Source organism: Solanum verrucosum, unplaced genomic scaffold (genome assembly GCF_900185275.1).
Source record: "Solanum verrucosum unplaced genomic scaffold, falcon-dt-bn FXZP01000024.1, whole genome shotgun sequence".
Classification (NCBI taxonomy): domain Eukaryota; kingdom Viridiplantae; phylum Streptophyta; class Magnoliopsida; order Solanales; family Solanaceae; genus Solanum; species Solanum verrucosum.
Window position 1 is genome coordinate 777,376 of NW_026020207.1, and position 6,413 is coordinate 783,788.

Here is a 6,413-nt window from a genome sequence, read left to right on the forward strand (position 1 = left end):
GTTTTCTGAGTCAACTTGGTCAAAGGAGATGATATAGATGAAAATCCCTCGACAAACCTTCTATAATATCCAGCCAACCCCAAGAAACTCCTAATATCAGTTGGAGATGTGGATCTAGGCCAATTCTACACTGCCTCTATCTTCTGAGTATCAACTTTAATTCCCTCTCCAAACACAATGTGGCCTAAGAATGCCACAGACTTCAAGACAAAACTCACATTTAGAGAACTTGGCATAAAACTCTCTACCTCTTAGAGTCTGGAGAACTATTATGAGATGACTAGTATGATCTTCCTCATTCTTCGAATAGATTAGTATGTCATCAATGAAGACAATAACAAACATATCTAAATAAAGTTTGAATACTCTATTCATAAGGTCCATGAACGCTGCAGGTGCATTGGTCAAATCGAATGACATGACCAGAAACTCATAGTGACCATAACAGGTCCTGAATGTTGTCTTGGGAATATCACATTCCCTTACTTTCAAATGATGATAGTCAAATCTGAGGTCTATCTTAGAAAAATAAGAAGCACCCTGAAGCTGATCGAAAAGATCATCAAATCTCAAAAGAGAATACTTATTATTGATGGTAACCTTGTTCAACTGACGGAAATCTATACACATCCTAAGGGAGCCATCTTTCTTTCTCACAAATGGGACCAGATTGCCCCAAGGTGAGATACTTGGTCGAATGAAACCTTTTTCTAAAAGATCTGTCAACTACTATTTAAGCTCTTTCAACTCTGTTGATGCCATTCTATATGGCGGAATAGATATGGGACGAGTATCTAGAAGAATGTTTATACCGAAGTCTATTTCTTTCTCAGGAGTGACTCCGGGAAGATCATCAGGAAAGACTTTTGGAAACTCTCTTACTACTGAAACTATTGAATATGAGGTATCTTAACACTAGAGTCATTAACTTGGACTAAGTGATAGACACACCCCTTGGAAACTAACTTTCTCGCCTTAAGGTACGAAATAAAATGACCCTTAGGCACTGCTGAACTGCTCTTCAACTCTATAAATTATTCACTAGAAACTGGAACTTGACTACTCGAGTTCTACAATCTATTGATGCATAACAGGCATGAAATCAGTCCATACCTAGAATGACATCAAAATCTACCATGTCTAACTCAACTAAATCAGCCATGGTACTCTTGTGATTTATGGAAACAGGACAATCACGATAGACTCTTTCTGCTAGAATAAACTAACCAACAGGTAAAAAGTATTAGTAAAAAAATTTCACTTAGAGTGAGAACCTTTCCAAATGCTCTCAGCGCACATTAAGCAAGGCTAGCTAACGTGCACTCGTCGAGAATGGGAATAACTCAGAAGAGCAAAATTCAGGTAGCAACTAACAACATGATTGAAGAAGTAGTGCATGACAGTCAATCAAAGCTGAAAACACCATTTTTGGGGCCACTGGGGGAATGAATGGAACAGTAACACCGGTTCATATGTGCGTATGGAGAAGATGAAGATAGGTTTGGGGTCATGGTCGCTGGTAACAAAAACAAATTATGAGGAATTTCCAAAAATAAGGGCTCGGAGATCAGGTCTAAAACTGGATGAGGCCAAAATTACAGAAGCAACAAGGTAAAATGAGAAAGGGGTACTAGGGAGGAAGACTTGGAAGGGGCTATTTCAGGATACAAATCTAGGAGCAAAGGGGATGGAATTGAGTTATGTACCTCTAGTGCTTCACGATGGAAAACCAGTGGTGAGATTAAGCGATGAAGATGTTGAAATCGGGAATGAAATATGGAGTAATGCTATCATACTCTATGTGATAGGAAACACACCATCCATTGGAGCTATTATACGATTTATTGCAACTGAGTGGAACTTCGTGGCGAAACCCAAGGTATACCTGCATAATGATGGTTTCTTTGTTGTGAAGCTGAATAGCATTGAAGATAAGATCTCTATCTTAGTATCAAGTCCATACATGTTAAACAATCGGCCTATCATATTGAAATGTTGGACTGCTGATTTTGATTTTAATAAGGAAGTATTAAGAACTATTCCTCTGTGGGTGCAATTCCTAAATCTACCGCTGCATTATTGGGGATTGGCTGTGTTAAGTAAAATTAGTAGTGCTCTAGGGAAGCCTTTGTATGCGAATGAATGTACGTCAGGATTTGGGAGAATATCCTATTCTAGGTTGCTCATAGAAATGGATGTCACCAAGCCGTTACCAAGACATATAGAGGTTTCTATCCAAATGGTGGTAGGATGCAACAGAAGGTGCAATACAACTGGGAGCCAATTTATTGTACTATATGTTGTATTGTTGGGCATAGTTGTACTGAGATACAACAAAAAGAGCAGAGGAACAAGGCAGGATACAAAAAGCATGGCAGGAATAAAGTAAAGCAACAATGGAAGCCACAAGAGAGTAAGCCTATGGAAACTACTTGTGTCTAGACTCAAAGGAAAACACATGAGGAGGGATGCCAAGCACGCACACTCATACTGATGCAGAGATGGGAAGACAAATTAGAACAAAAAATAGTTTCAACACATTGGAGGGGGATGAGGTTCTACAGGGCTATGATAGTGGTCAGGGCAGTGAAAGCACAAGGGGAGGTAATACTAGTAAAGTCCTACAACCTAATGTTTGATGAATATAATAACATGGAATGTGAGGGCACTTAATAAAGTGTATAAACACAAGGAGCTTAAAGTGTTTTTACAATAAAATAAAGTAGTAGTAATAGCTATTACAGAAACTAGAGTGAAAGAGAATAATGCAACTCAAGTTGTGATGAAGATAACAAAGAATTGGATATGCATAACAATTATTTAGAGGATCCAGGGGGAGAATTTGGATATTATGGAATCCAAAGATGGTGGAATTTCAATTACTGGGCACACATAGGCAAGTGATTCATGGATCAATAAATGTGAGGGGAACTGATATGAGATTTGATCTAAGCATGATTTATGGATTACATACATATTTGGATAGAAGAGATATGTGGTATGAGCTGATTCAATACAACATGAGATGCACACAACCTTGGCTAGTAATGGTTGATTTCAACTCTATATTGTGTATTGAGGATAGAATAGTGGGCTCACGGGTTCATGAGACAGAACTTAGTGATTTTAAGCAATGTTTACTGGAAACTGGGTTAACAGAATTGAAGACAGTGGGGAGGAACTGTACGTGGACAAATGGACACACTTATAGTTGTATAGATAAAGCCTTAGTGAATGCTATGTGGATGCAAACCTGGACCCATTTGGAGTGCAGCATACTTGATCCTAGCTTTTCAGATCATAGCCCTTTATGTGTTACAATAGAAGCAGGGGAAAATACTGGTCCTAAGCCATTCATATTCTTCAATTAGTTGGCTGACCACCCGGAATTCATGCAGACAGTGGAGACCAGCTGGAAATCACAGAGACAGGCTAGCTCTATGAGTGAGGTTTGGAGGAAAATAAAAAGATTGAAACAACTTATGAGGGATTTGAGTAACCATGATTTTCAAGGGATCCAATCCAAAGTAACTGTGATTAGGACTCAATTGAAGGCATTACAAGAACAAATGAGATGTGTCCAAGGTGATAACCAAATGGAGCAATATCAGACAGAAAATAACCTCAAAACACAGTTGGAAAAGCGGAGGAATATAGAGGAGAGTGCAACTAACCAGAAAGCCAGGGTTCAGTGGTTAAAAGAAGGAGATCTGAATATTACATTTTTCATACATGCATGAAGAACAAACAAGCCCAAAATCATATCACAAGATTGATAGATGTAGCTAGAATAGTAATACAGGATGCCAAAGGTATACAAAAGGAGATAGTGAGTTTCTACAAAGGACTATTGGGTACAGCAGCTAAGCAACTAACCTTTGTCCAGCCTAATATTATGGAATTGGGACCAACTTTGAATAAAGAGCAGCAACTATTACTGATTGACCAGGTTACTACAGAAGATGTATACAATGCTTTGTTGACTATTCAGGATAACAAGGCCCCAGGAGGGGATGGTTTTAATGCTCTATTTTATAAGAAATCATGGCCTATAATGGGTAAGGAGATCACTCAAGCCGTGTTACAATTCTTTGATACCGGAATAATGTGTAAAGCTATAAAATGTTCTCTTATCACTCTGATTCCAAAAACTAAGCATCCTCAATCAGTGAAAGAGTATAAGCCAATATCATGTTGCACCATACTTTACAAGATTATTTCCAAAATCTTAACCATAAGAATGCAATCTGTGATGGACATATTGGTAGATCTAAGACAACCAGCTTTTGTACCAGGGAGAGTGATAGTGGATAACATTCTACTTAGCCATGAATTGGTGAAAGGATATGGCAGGAAAGGAATATCTCCTAGAAGCATGATAAAGATTGACATGCAGAAGGCATATGATTCTATTGAGTGGCCTTTTGTTGAGCAAATGCTGAGAATGTTGAACTTCCCCACTAAGTTTATTAACTGGATAATGGCTTGCCTCACAACTATGACCTATTCTATATAGTGTGCCTGCTACTCCTTTTAAGGCAAAAAAGGGCTTAAGGCAAGGGGATCCTGTGTCCCCTTTTTTGTTGTGTTGAGTATGAAGTATTTGAGTAGACTACTGAAGAACTTGAAGAGGACCATAGATTTCAAATATCATCCCAAATGCTCAAAGGTGAACATAGTTCAGTTGAGTTGTGCTGATGATCTCCTGTTATTTAGTAGAGAGGTGATGCCAAATCTGTCCAATTATTGTTTGATACCTTCCAGGAATTCTCAAAGGCATCAAGGTTGATAGCAAATACCAACAAAAGTTCCATATACTTTGGAGGAGTAAGCATGGCTGAGCAGGATCAAATAATGGCATACACTGGTTTTACTAGAGGGGACATGACATTTAGATATCTTGGGGTACCTCTTAGTACAAAAAGACTATCCATTGCACAATGTGAACCATTGTTGGAAAATATGCTAGGCCGAATTTCTTCTTGGACAGCAAAATTCCTATCATATGATAGAATAGCTCAATTGATAAGGAGTGTGTTGATATCAATGCAAACATATTGGTCACAAATTTTCATTTTACCAAAGAAGATATCACAATCATATGTAAAAGGTTCTTTTGGACAGGTAAGGCAGAAGTAACAAAGAAAGCATTAGTAGCTTGGAGTAGAATATGTCAACCTCAATCAGCAGGAGGGATTAATATGATTGATATGGAAATATGGAACAAGGCTGCAATCAGTAAGCTGCTATGGAATATGTGTACAAAGAAGGATAAACTATGTATCAGGTGGATTTATGCTTATTATGTAAAGGGCAGATGTATTTGGGAAATAGAACCATAGCAGACATCATGGGTGATTCACAAGATTTTCAAGGCAAAAAAATATTTCATAGATGTTGGCATACCTTTGGATACAGTTCATAAATGACTAGTTTGACTATTAAGAACATATATCAAAAGGTAAAAGGACAATTTGAAAAGGTTAGCTGAAAAGAGTGATATGTGGTAATCAGAGTGCGCCTAAATGGATATTCATGCTGAGACTAGTCGCATTGGGAAGAATATACACTTGTGATAGATTGGCCAAATGGGGAATGGATATAAACTTACAATGCCAATTGTGCAATACTCAGCCTGAGTCTATTCAACATCTGTTTTTTGGATGCAATTACACTGGACAATTATGGGCTAGGCTACTCAAATGGATGCACATCCAAAGACCATGTATGGAGTGGGAGGGGGGACTTAAATGGGTAGAGAAGTGGTGTAAAGGAAAAAGTAGTAGGGCTGAGGTATACAAGATAACTCTAACTGCAGCTGTTTATTTTATCTGGAAGGAGAGTAACCAACGAGTATTCCAACAGAAGAGGCGAAGCATTGAAGACATTCTGAAACATATTGCCCAGGAGGTTTACTTCAGGGCCATCTGAACACTCAAAATAGGTTGTATATCCAAATGTTAGATGTTATCCATAGTCTAGTTTGATAGAGGAAATAGATGCTAAGATAGTCAGGAGGTGGGCATGTCTAGGCATGTATCTCTTTTTTGAAACTTGAGTTGTAATTCTTACTTGGTAATAAAATACTTCTATTTACAAAGAAAAAAAAACTCACCAACAGGTGTAGAAACACTGAAGGTCTTAAGAAGTTACTCAGGAAGAACATCAAAATTGAAAACTTAGAGCATACCAGTGACAACATCTGGCGAATCCTCTTGCTCTTGGCGACTAGCGATAGCCTAAAGACAGTTTCCTTCTCCGCTTGCCCTTGAAGTAGCTCATTTAGATGCAGCTCTATCTGGTGGTGCAACTGATGAAGATTGGGCTCTATTGCCCTGATTTCCACTACCTTGCATGTTCTTAGGGCACTCTTTCATGAAGAGACCCTCTTGTCCACACTTTAAATAACCTGA